The sequence below is a fragment of the Juglans regia genome, chromosome 2 (assembly GCF_001411555.2).
Source record: "Juglans regia cultivar Chandler chromosome 2, Walnut 2.0, whole genome shotgun sequence".
Taxonomy (NCBI): domain Eukaryota; kingdom Viridiplantae; phylum Streptophyta; class Magnoliopsida; order Fagales; family Juglandaceae; genus Juglans; species Juglans regia.
In genome coordinates, this window is record NC_049902.1 from 24,128,650 (window position 1) to 24,142,374 (window position 13,725).

Consider the following 13,725-nt stretch of genomic DNA (forward strand, 5'->3'; position numbering starts at 1 on the left):
ATAAACCAACATCAGTAAAATGGGCTTCAACACCTTAAAGGTGAAGATGTCTTGAAGTGTACGAATGAGTTGGAGAATAAGATTGAGTCCAGACCAGTAACTAATATGCTGTCTACATAAATAAGGATGTAGACTGGGTTAGAGTCACGCTTGTAAATGAAAAGACAAGTGTATGATTTTAAGCCCAAGAATCTCAAGTTAATAAGTTTGGAGCTAAGTTGAGAAAACCAAGCCCATGGAGCTTGTTTGAACCCATAAAGAGCCTTTTTAAGAGGCACACATAATTAGGGAATGGTGGATATGTGAAGCCTGGTTGTTGAGTTATGAATACATCATCTTCAATAATACCAAAAAGCGTTTACCACATAAAGTTGATGAATAGGTCAATTTGATGAGACAATCAGTGAAAGAATGAGATGAATAGTGACAGGTTTAACCACAGAATTATATGTTTCACCATAGTCCATACCTTCTTATTGATGATAACTTTTGGCCACAAGACGGGTTTTGTACTACTCAAGAGAACCATCATCCTAATGCTTTATTTTCCATAGCCATTTACAACACACAAGGTTCAATTTGAACCGAGGAAGGATTATAGCCCATGTACCATTTTGCATGGGAGTTGTAAGTTCTTCATTCATTGCCTTACGTCATTCAAGATATTTGCAAGCTACAGTGTATGATGTAGGCTCAGTTGGGCTTGGGCTAGACTTGAGAGTGGATTCAGTTGCACAAGCTTTTAGTTGATAGGCCACAAATCCATCAAAGAAATGTTTGGGTTTGAAAATATTGTTGTGGGACCGAGTATGCATTCTACATTGCTGCACATCAGACTGCACTGGTAGTTCTAAAGATGATGAATGATCAATGTTGGGTTGTGTTGTAGGTGCAGGTAAATGAGTTTTTGATTGCGAGCGACGGGTGGATGGAGGTAAATAGGTACATGCAGGAGATGAGGACTGAGGAGAGACCAAGCTGGAATTAGCAAATGGAAATACAATCTCCTCAAAAAATACATTTCGTGAAACATATGTGGCCAGTATTTGGGATCAAGACACTTATAACCCATATGGTGACCATTATAACAAGAAACGCACAAAAATTTGAACAATAATCTAATTTGTGACGTTTTTAAGGTCGAAGGTGAGACCTACAAGCACAACCAAAAGTCTTTAAGAAGAATAGTTAGGAGTTGTGTTATAGAAAAGTTTTAAATGTGTTTTGTGATTAGTGACGAGAAAGGATAACCAGTTTATTAAAGTAAGCAACAATGATGAAGATTCATCCCAATAGGTTTTAGGAACACATACATTAGCTAAGAGAGTGAGACCAGTTCCTACTAAGTATCTGTGTTTACGCTCAACGGACTCGTTTTATTGGTGGATATGTGGACAGGTAAGTCTATGGGAGATACCAAATGAAACAATGATAGGATGAAGTTTCCAGAACTCCCAGCCCTAGTTAGCTTGTATACTTTAATGGGATGGCCAAGTAAGTTTTCCACATTAGTTACAAATTTAAAAAAAAAAATTAGAGACATCAGATTTTGAAGATAACAGAATTAACAAAATATATTTAGAATAATCATCCACAAAGCAAAGATAATAAAGATTGTCATTAATAGAAATTTGGGGGGACGGACCCCATACATTTGAAAATAAAAAATCTAATAGACCATGCGAAATGGATTTAGACAAATGAAAATGAAGTCTATGGCTCTTGCCAAGTTGACAAAAGAAACATACTTTATTGGATAAATTATTTGTACTAGCTAAATGATGCTTGGATACAACTTGACAAACAATTCAAAGGGAGGGATGACCTAAATGTGCATACCATTGATCAAGGGAAGCACAAGTAGAAATGGGATAGAAACCATTATTGCTCTTGCCTTGGAGTAGGACAGCTCCCGATGATTGATCCATGACATAAAAAAATAAAGGGTGAAACTCAAAATATACGTGATTGTCTCTGGCAAACTGATACACATAAAGTAAATTTTTTTCGATATGTGGAACATGAAGTATATTATTTAGAAAGAAGGATTTTGTGGCAAAACAGTGAATTAAGGAACCAAGATGATGTATTTGCAAACATTTCCCATTACCAACCATAACTTGGTCATGTCCAGTGTAATCTTCTATGTGCAAATTTAGATAATTGAGATTTGAAGTGATATAATGGATAGCACCAACATCCAGATACAAAGCTTGATCAGATGAAGATTGTATAGTAGTAACAAAGGCCTGAGGAGTTTATGGAGTTTGGATTCTTGGAAGTCCTTCAACTTCATCCGTGTCACACTCTCCTTCCTAAACCATTACTCCCGCCCATCATATTACCCTTAAACATGATAACTATTTGTCATGGAAAGTTCAACTACTTCCTTAAACTACATGGTTAGAAACTAGTTGGCTATGTCGACGGCACCATTACAACTCCTAAATTTCTTACCCCAACCTCTTCCTCTATTGATCATTTACCAAATCCTACTTTTGATTTTTGGTATAAATGACCAGTTTATTCTTAGTACCCATGTATCAGCATTTTGGAGCATTTTGGAAGTCTTGATAGTGGACATATTCAGGCAACTTTGGTCGTATTAGGCTCTTGATACCATAAAGAATTTTAAAATATGCTTCCCATTAATTAATCATGGGAGTAGATTATATTATTTATAGAGATCCATTTACAATAGTTACAACAAATGACATTTGAATTACATAAAACTCTATCTCTTCTTATCCTTATATGTAGCATTTGAAACATATACATGATCATCTTGAGTCTGATGAATAGGATTTATCTTCAAAGATGCTGTTATTTGGTTTGGCTATGTGTTGGTTAGACTCTGTCTCAATACTCAAGTTCGTTATAGTTATCATTAAAGTCTCCGATCCAATACAAATGATTCTTATACTAACGAGAGTGATAAGAATATGAGGCACTAAGGTGATAAGTAGGAACTGTAGTGTTGAAGTCGGAGTTAATGTCAAATCTATGTATATAATGACAATTGATTAGCACTAGGATACAATTAAGTAAGGAGAAGATGGCAAGGTAGCATATATTTGCAAGAAGTGAGCCATTATTTTGGGTTGTGCATAATATTATTGTAGCAAAAATCACATATGTTGTGTAGCCAAAGTTGTTGACACCGTCCGATCTGCAAAATAAATGAGAAAACTCAGAGAAAATGAGAGAAAAAATGTAGGAGAAAGGAGAAATGGAGTGGGGTAGTGAGGGACGGAGGGGATTGGGAAAGAGAAAGGAAGTTAGAAAAGCTTGTGAGGACACTATGAGAGAAAAAAAGTTGGTGAACTAAATAAAATTCGAGAGAGAAAGTGAGCAACAAATGGATATAGAAAGCCATTTCAAAATTGTTGCGGAAAATGTGTTTTACATGCAAGATTTGTGTTCAACCTACAAACAACATTGCATGCTTAGATACAAGCCCAATTCCCTCTATCATCTAACCCAATTACTCAAATTCTAAAGAAAATATGCTTTCATCTATCTATCTAACTTATTTTATGGGTAAGATTTTATTAAAACTACAACGAAGGATACAAAATGAGGGGATGGGGAGCTCATCAAAACAGCCCACTCTATTCAATACAACGCATATTATTGAAAGCTTAAATAAATAAATAAAAATAATAGAGCCAAAACATTGGACCAAGTGCTTGTTGCTTTCCCTAAATGAAGATCTTGAGGTAGGGAATGCCAATCTCTTCAACAAATATCTTAGGACAACAAACTGCAATGCAACCAAAATGGCAACATAGTTCACACAACTATGCCAATTTTAAAAAACTGTCACTTAAGACAATGCCCTCTTTGCAAGAAATGGGTGGGGATCAAAGCTTTGGTCCTAAAACCCGATCTATTTTCATTTCTACACTGTGTTTGTTGTAAGGGGATATTTGTTGAGAAAAACCTCTCCCTTCTCATGCATCTCAATTCCTTATGTTAATGAAATGTTTGCTTGACTAGAAAAAAAAAAAAAAAAAAACACTTGTTGCTATATTAAATTGAGGAAATGACCCTCAAAAGGCAAATTTTTTATGCAAACCCACAAAGGGTTTTCAGTACTGCGACTAAGAGTCATAACAAATAATGATGTGTTGTGATTGAATGTTTCAAGGCGTCTGATAGAACTTTCCAAGTCCTTATGCTCTATATCATCTAAATGTTGGAAATTTGAGCCACCCAAATTCACTCTCTATGATTCACCATTTGGAGGAATATCAAGAAAAATATAGAAATAATAACAATACAAGAATTTACTTGGAAAACTCTCAAAACCAGGAGAAAAACTACTAGACATAGAGAAGAAATTTAACTATGTGAAAAATTGTTGCAATCACATAAAGAGAGAACAAATGATTATCTCTCGAAGGAGGATAAAACAAAAAAATGCCACTCAATCGAGTGGTGCGGGGGATACGTGCGCTGCCACATAAGTGGTGCATGAGCCTTATAGTCTGGCTATGGTGTTGATATGACTGTAGAGGCTAATAGATTGGAAGGTTTCCAGCCCAATAAAGGGGCGAGTGGCGGCAGCGATGCATCTTCTTTCGAAACAAAAGTGAGAGAAATAAAGAAAAAAAAAAAGAGTCAAAAAACAACTAAAACAATTTCAAAACACAACAAGGGTTGGTGAATAAATAAAAAAACTAAATACATTGGATGCACCGTGAGTGGGTGGCATGTGGCCTTCACGCACACCGTGATGGCCAAAACCCAACCATGATAAACTACCATGCACCAGTGGTTATTATTTTTTTTAAGTTAAAAATAGTTTTTATTATTAAAATATATTTATTATTTTCTAGAAAACATTATAATTTAAAAAAAAATAACTTGCCACATGGCACTATATAAATGTTCCACGTGGTTTTTTATAACAGTAATAATGGATGAAAAAATAGATGGAGGGTCCTATTTCACGATAAAAATAGCACTATAAAAATAGTTACTATAAATATTCCACATAGCACTATAAAAATAGTTACTGAAAAAAAAAAAAAAAAAACACGCACAGGGGGTGCATATCAAAACGGGCCAAAGCACAAGGGTTATCAGCTCATCAAAATTTCCTTAATTTGTTTAATATGAAAATTGAATTAAGCAAGCTGTAATTAAACTCGCTCCCCAAGCTAGCTAATTGGTTCAACTTTTGGTCGATCCATTAATGAGTACTATCAATCACACTGATCAGTACCTACTTTTCATCCTTCCTTTTAGCAACGCTTAATTATAAGTTCTGACGTTTGAAGTAGTGAAAATTAATTTATGAACTTAATTTGGGTTTTAAATGTTCGCCTACTAATGATTTTTAAAGTCATATATATATGCAACCTGCAGCATGCATATATATATGGTACTATATATATATATATATTATATACTCCAAAAGTTTCGATATTGGATCATGAGTTCCCTGAAGGGCCTTCATTAATTGTTGATCAGCTACCATTCTGCCATCGATACCCATCATGCATGTAATCCATGCATAGTAGTTGACTACTCACCTGCATGCGTACGTAACATCCTAGCTAAATGCTATGTTTTCTCCACTAGCTACCTGCACCCATAAAGGTGTATACGTTGATGCATGCATGATCAGGAAATATTATATATAGATCGAGGCATGCCTTCACCTTGTGCAGTAGTTACAGAAGCCAAATAGCTTTTCGCAGCTAGCCATGCCTAACAAAGTTAAGAGAATTACATGTTTTTGTTCAACCTATGCAAAGAGTCTCGTTTCCCATTCATGGGTTATTGACTGTTAGTTGCAACAGTGGGCCAGGGAGCAACTTCCACGAGCAGAGTCTGCAGCAAGAACATGGATGGGCCATACACCAGATCATTAACAAGACTGATCATCACAGTGGAATTCTCGTTTAACACCCTTTTTTCCTTTTTGCTGTGTAGATGCAGATGGCTTTTTTATGAGCAGATCATCATAAAGCATGAAATTACCAGCTCCAGTACTACTACTCATCATGTATTGAGTTAACATCTCAGTTTTCTCAAATCAATATCTATATATGGCCTGATCTCGAACTTCACACATGATAACAACGTCGAAGAAAGCGCACACAAAAAAAAAAAAATAAACCACTTGGTTTTTGTTGTCGGCTAAGTTGTTTAAGCTGAGACGTAAATTAAGGGACTGATGTTTGATGTTTTCTTATCTTTTAACAGTATGTTTTTGCATGGATGCTGTCATCGATCAAATCACTATAAAAAAAAATATTTATTTACGATCAATTATTTTCAACAAAATAATTATTTCAATTAAAATTATGAGTCTATTTTCATTATAAATAATTATTTTTATCTTAAAAAAATATCACAAATAATCATTTTCGTACAGAATTGCGCCATCTAATATTGCAAAGGATCATCCTTACATATATGTAATATTTTTCTCTTTTATCTTTTTCCATCTCACTCTAAACTAAATACCGATCTATCGGATCCAACAACATGAGAATTAATTAAACATGAGTAATTCTACTGCCCAATCAAGAAAGCAGTAAAAAAAAAAAGAAAGAAAGAAAAGCAAACTGCAAGCATTTTTGGTGCTGCAATGAAATTTTGTGAAGCTGTTTCAACAGACAGTCTTGCAGAGAATCATGCATTTTGGGTGAAAAAACAGCTAGCTATGGCGTCGTGTATAGCTAGAAAGGAATCCAAATCTGTGGGCTCTAAAAACTAGGGTTCAGCATTATTGAGTACTACTTTCGATCCTTGTACCATGGCATGTTGGTTGAACAGTAAATAGTATGTAACTATCTGGCTAGGCTAGCTGCCACGTACTTAGTTTCTGTGGGTCCTCGTCGATCGACCATCTATGGTCGACATCTGGCGGAACCCACCTAAATGAATGAGACACCACGTCCTAATACTTCCAACAAATTAATTGGCTTATATAGATACATCAAAAGGGTTCCAAACCCTAATTATATACCCATATCTTGTTGGCCGGGTGACATGTCCTGTTATGTTATGGCCGACATGAAGGGCACGCATGCGGTCGCAATTGCATACAGTCATCACGTTTTTATTAGTACTATCACACGTACAAGTCTTTTATAAAATAATGAATCTCATTAATAAAAAAATAATTTTTTTATATTTGTTTAAAATAAAGTCTATTTTTTTACAAAAACTTATATGAAATTTATGTATTTAAAACTTGTATAAATCATTTCTCTTACAAATTTACCACACCAATGTTGACAATATTATACGTACAGTACTTTTTGTTACTAAGAGAAAAGAACACCAAGTGAATTAGATTCATTTAATTATATATATATATATATAATAATACTATAATTATAAAAGAATTTTATAAAAAATAAACTTACAAATCGATATGATTCATGTGATACGTTAAAAATACTTTATAATAAAATTATTTTTACAATCTAACAAATCACCTTAATTTATGAGTATACACATAAGCACTGGCGCGGGCGAGATATATATCTTGGAACGACTCCCATGATCTTTTTGTCCCTCTCCTTTTCTCCAAAATTTTCATTGTAGTCAATTTTCCTAGTTTCCATAGTGAAAACTGAAAAGGGTGATCCGATCTACCCATATTAGTAACAAGGGTGGGTCAGGGAAGTTCAAGAAACCGATCGACTGGCAGTGATCTGAGGCCGGTTCGAGTGATTTCCAATGTACAAGGCTGGCCCTATATATGCATGCATGGTTAGTAGAAAGTCATGATGCTACTAACCAAACATCAATCAATTATGGGGTTTACTCACCAGCCAGTACTATTAATTAAGATTAATTGAGTAATATATATTAAGTATAAGTCTTAAATAGATAAATTATGTATAGATTTTTTGTAAAAGAGTATATCCCACTGAAAAAAATAATTTTTTTTTACATTTTTTTAAGGTGTTGTCCACTTTTTTACAAAGCTCACGCAAGACTTATCTATTTGGGATCTGTACAAATAATTTTTCTTTAAGATTACTATCATAATTAATTAGTTACACTAATTATATAATCACCATGAATTGTTTCAAGCGTTTAATAGAGAGGTAAATTTAATTATTTAAATAATATTCTAACACTCAACCTCACTTATGAGCTCATTTTTAAATGAGTCAAATATAAGAAATATTTGATTAAATGAAAGTAAAATGTAAATTATTGAGAGCTCGAATTCGGGATCAAGATAAATTATGCAGGCTTCTCTCAAAATCTTAAGTTAATAAGATCGTGAGAATATGACAAATTTAATTATTTAAATTATATTCTCAGAATATTTCATTTTCCCTACTTTTATCTATGGAAGAAAAAAGCAAGCTCATGCTACTCATCACCATTGCCAACTCTATTTTGAATCCACTCGATCTCCCCAAAAATATACATGAAAAAAGTTAGGGGGAAAACACCTAAACCTTGTGTCTTCTAATTCCTTTTTGGCTAGTCATAAATGATAACTAAAGTGTCATATTCTTATGATAGATCAACACATCATGTACTAAGACTTTTTGTACAGATAAAGATAAGAAAAGTAAGAGTACTTCATGTAACCTGTGATTATGATAACCATGTTATAGCCTGACCCATAATCCCACATTAATGCTCCAATCAGATGAAATAGAATGGCATTAATGTAACCTGTGATTATGACAACTAATTAACAATTAATGAGTAAGATGTGGCTCTTAAATAAAGATGAAAGAAGGTTGGAAAAGACTCTAAAATGGGCAAGGATTAATTGAGTGTGTGCCCCATAAAATCAGCATGGTAGGTGTGAATATCTATCTAGATAATATTATTATTAATCAATATTATTATGAATATTAATTCTACCTAGTGGGTTCATAATAAATTATATCAGAGTCATTTCGTGTATGTAGTCCATATTAACACTGTTGCAATCGTGTGGTACGGAAAGTGATGTCGACATGACAGTGTTCATTCGAGACTAGGAAAGACCTAGTGCATAGCTAACCTGTGTGAGTGTCGGGACAGTCGTGAACGCCGACTACGGAGCATGGTGATTGTTACGATCCCACATCGACTAAGTATAAGATTAGTTAGTAGTTTATAAGTTCTTAAGCATCCTTCCCTTATAAGTCAATTATTAAAAATGAGTTCTACCTTGTAGATTTATAATAATATTGATGTAAAATTAAGGAGATATTATATATATATATATATATATATATATATATATATATATATGGAATGGAGTGGTATTTTGAATTCTAGGTGCTGGGTTGTAAGAGTCCTGATCGATCATCTCGATCACAAGTGAAAATGATTGAGTCCTTTGAAATTTCCAACAATTTGAGAAGCGAAATTAGACGGAGGAGACAAAGATCTATAATGGTGATCATGGTGGGGGCTTCCACTACCTCTTGTAAAGGAAGCAAAAAGATCAAAGGATAAGGGTTGGCAGCTCGATCGGTACTTTTATATCATCAATCCATGACCGTTATAGCTATCTTGAGGCCAGAGACTGCTACTGACAATATTAGGTGAGATATGAATAGTAAAATAAGATGAAATATTTTAGATAAAAATTAAAAATTAAATAAAATATTATTAAAATATTATTTTTAATATTATTATTATTTTAAATTTTAAAAAATTAAATTATTTATTATATTTTATTTAAAAATTAAAAAAATTATAATAATAAAATAGGATGAGATGATATAATATGATATAAGTTGGAGTGATTTTTGAATGGCTAATCTGTTGGATTATTTTTTCCTCAGTGGATTATATATATATATATATATATATATATATTTGACTTGATCATCGTCACATATTTTTAGCTTCAAAGATTATTAATATATATATATATATATATTTGAGCTCCCATTAGTCCTATCAAACTCACAATAAAAGAATTATTTTATTTTTAAGTCAATTATATGGCCACATAGTCCAGGTGGTCCATCGTCCAGGTATAACACTTAAATGATAAGATTAATTAATTTTTAATTTTTAATTTTTAATTTTTAATTTTTTTTAAATTAAATTAAATCATATAAACATTTTATAACTGTGTATTATCTACCTCCGCTTATAAATAAAATTTTTAAAAAAATAAAAAATATCTAAAGAATTATATATATATATATATATATTATGTAAACATTTATCAATTGCGAAGTAGCCATTTCATAAATGTTTCGTTGCAGATAGTCATTAAAAGAAAATAACTTCCCTAACCTATATATTAAACTCTAAAAAAGTTTCAATAATAATATTACATTTTTTATTTACATATGTTGGCTTAATATATAGTATTTTCAATTAATTTAAAAATAAAAAATCCAACCCAATTGCCATCCCTGATCCACCATGGATATGCTGATTGGAAATCAGTACCCTAGCTAGCTAGCTAGAAACTGTACCAAGAGAATATTGAAGCCGGCAAGATTTATGGATTCAAATTGGGATGTTCATTGTTTACGCATCATCCTTGAAGAGGAAAAACAGCTAACATCATCAATTTAATGAAGCTTGAGAACCTATAAATGGGAAGATATTGCGAATGCATCGAAAGGGGATATTGTACGATCGGGATGTTTTACAATTTTTTTTTTTTTCTAAGCAATTAAGCAAGTGAACTGCTTTAATATTAGAAAAAATGAAACATGATGAGGAGGTGGAGATCTCCAACAAATACTCTATTATAATAACTATAGTGTAAAAGTGGTGAAAAAAAAAAGAGAAGAAAAAAAAAATTTTGGTAGCAATTTCTTGATCTTTACCCTTATTCTACAAAGAGGGTTCTGTCTTAAAAGACAGTCTGTTGGTAAGTCACTGTTGAAGGCAGTGTAAGCGGGTGTACTGTAGTCAATTGTCTTGAAATATTTTTGGGAGAGACCCGTAATACCTTTTTCAAGATCATCAATTAAAAAAAACGATAACAGAGTAGGAAAACTGATATCAGAATGACAGATCTGTGATGGAACAAAAGTCTTCTCGTGCCTCTATATTGGTGCTTGTGGGCCACCCGCCGGTGGTTTGGAGGTGAGGTGGGTCCAATTTGAAAGATCGGGAGATGGGTAATCCACTGGTATGACACGTGTCAACGGTGGAGGTGTCGAGATGAGGCAATGCGTGTGGGCCACGCATCGACCTTTTTGGCATGATTTCGTGTCGTCTCGATAGATCGGCGGTTGAGGAGTGGCGTGGTGGGGCGCATGACGATTGATGGTGGCCGGAGCATAATAGATCTGAGAAAAACCTAGACGGTAGAAGGAAGAGAAAAAGAAAACTACCATAAAAACATATTCAAACTTAGATAGCATAAATGAAAAGGAACAACAGAAGAAAAAGATATTGAGTTTTACAATTTTATTAATGAGACTCAAATAGTACCCTCTATAATTTAGAAAAAGATAAACAGCTTACAAACACCATTACATTAAATGATGGGTTCCATATATATTGAGTTTCACATATCTATTTTTTAAGAATTATAAAGTATTTGAGAAAAAAGAAATTATAGAAAATCTCAATCGGCTAATGCATGAAAGCTAGTCAAATTACTTAATTTTATTGAGGGAAACACTTCATCTACAAATAGATTTTACAAAAATAAAAACATAAATCAACGTGACTTAATATGGTATGTTAGTCTATCAGGTTGTAACATTCATTTCATTATAAAATAAGAGAAAATATATTTACAATCGTGAATTGTGCGACCGTCACGTAATCGTTTTGAAAAAAGTGAATAAAATATAGGATCCACATGAAGAAAATTAATTTTTCAATAGTAGACCACACTCTTTTTCAAAGTGATTATACGGTATTTATACATTTTATGGTTGTATGTAGAGTTATTATTAAAAACAAGAAAAAAGATATTTACAGTCGTAAATTGTACAAACGTCGCATAATCGTTTTAAAAAAAATAATAAAATATGAGATCCACATAAAAAAAAAATTAATCTTTTAATAATAAATTTTATTTTTTTTAAATAATTATGTGATAATTATATATTTCACCGATTATATGTTAAATTACTTTTTAAAAAAAATGCAGCAATTGGTGGAAATGCTCGGTGTACAGCCAACAGTCTACCTAGCATTTCTAGATCTAAACGTAATGAAAGGACAATGATGAGTCTCAATCTGAAAGTAATTTCTTTCCCCTTCACGAAGGGCGCAGTATGTGATCGATATAAATTTTCAAATCTGTAAAGGGTTATTTTGTGCATTTAGATAAAGTTTGGGGAATTTATATAAATTTAAAAGGTAGACGTACGCATTATTTGTGGCCCTTTAAATTTTGAAAAAATCTATTCATCATCTTAACTTCTATCATCCTCTCATCATCTCATGATGTGGCATTAAATGATAGGTTCACAAGTAAAATATAATAAATAATCTCCAATCATTTAATGTCATATCATAGGATGATGGAAGTTAGGATGATAAGTAGTATTACTCTTAAATTTTTCCTAAGCCAGTTTGGCGCAACAGTACTCCTACTACCACCACCTAATTTTCAAAGTTAGGGTTGGTTTTCGAGATATGATAACTAGGATGAAAAACCGACCTACCAGTTCGGTTTTGAGCAAAAATAAAAACTAATTAATACCGATTCTTACTATATATAAACAGTGTGAAAGATCCGTCCTCGATCCACCCTAATTTACTAGTAAAACGACTCTTATATATTATATGTCTCGGGTTCTTACACCCATTTTAATGAAAGGAGGAAATTAAAACCATTTTTAACTTGTTAGTAGGCAGGCAGGCATGCATGCATAATTAATCTGTACACTGTAGTATATTAAAACCACCTGAAATTAATCCAGTTAATTTGTCCGGCCTCGATCACCATCATCTCCCTGGCTGCCTACCTTTCATTTTAAGAGAAAAGTTTGTATGCCGTCTAAAATATATTGCTCGTGTATTGTTATAGAAAAAAAAATTCTATACATTTTTTTATTTAGTGATTAAAAAAATGATTTTAAGTGTATTGATATATTTTTTTTTATTTTTAAAAAATATGAAAAAATATAATAAATAAATAACTAAAAAATAAGAAGCGGTATAATAGAACGGTGGAGTAGCACCGCTCTCCATTTTAAGAGTATTGGTATTGGATTAGCCAAATATCTTTTCATCTTTAAATTTAGCAAACATCATTCATATTTACTTCAGATTGAATTAGTTAAATTATTTTCATTCAAATTATAAGTTACAGTAAATCCATTCTTCTTTTTAAATATAAAAAGAACTATAGCAAGTCTAAAAATATTTTTTAAGATTATTATATTATAGATATGAGATTTTTATTCATATGAGATTTTATCATCTATATACATATGAGATTTTATCATCTATATTATAGATTGTTAGATTATGAAAATAAAAATAAATATAATTTGTTAGAAGTTATTAAAAATTATGAAAATAAAATAAAAATTAATAAAAAAATATAAATAATAAAAAATAATAATATTTTATTATTATAGAGAATATGATAATTAATTTAATGTAAATTTTAAATTTTGAATAATTAATTAAAAATAAAAAAATTATATATTAATTAAAATTTAAAAAATAAAATAATCAATTCAATCCTAATGTTCTAATTTAATAAAAAAAAGCTACGTACGTCCTGCAAACACCTAAGTTCCTAACGTCGTACATGATTACTGATCCACATGTGATCGCATGCAGTAAATGACGGCA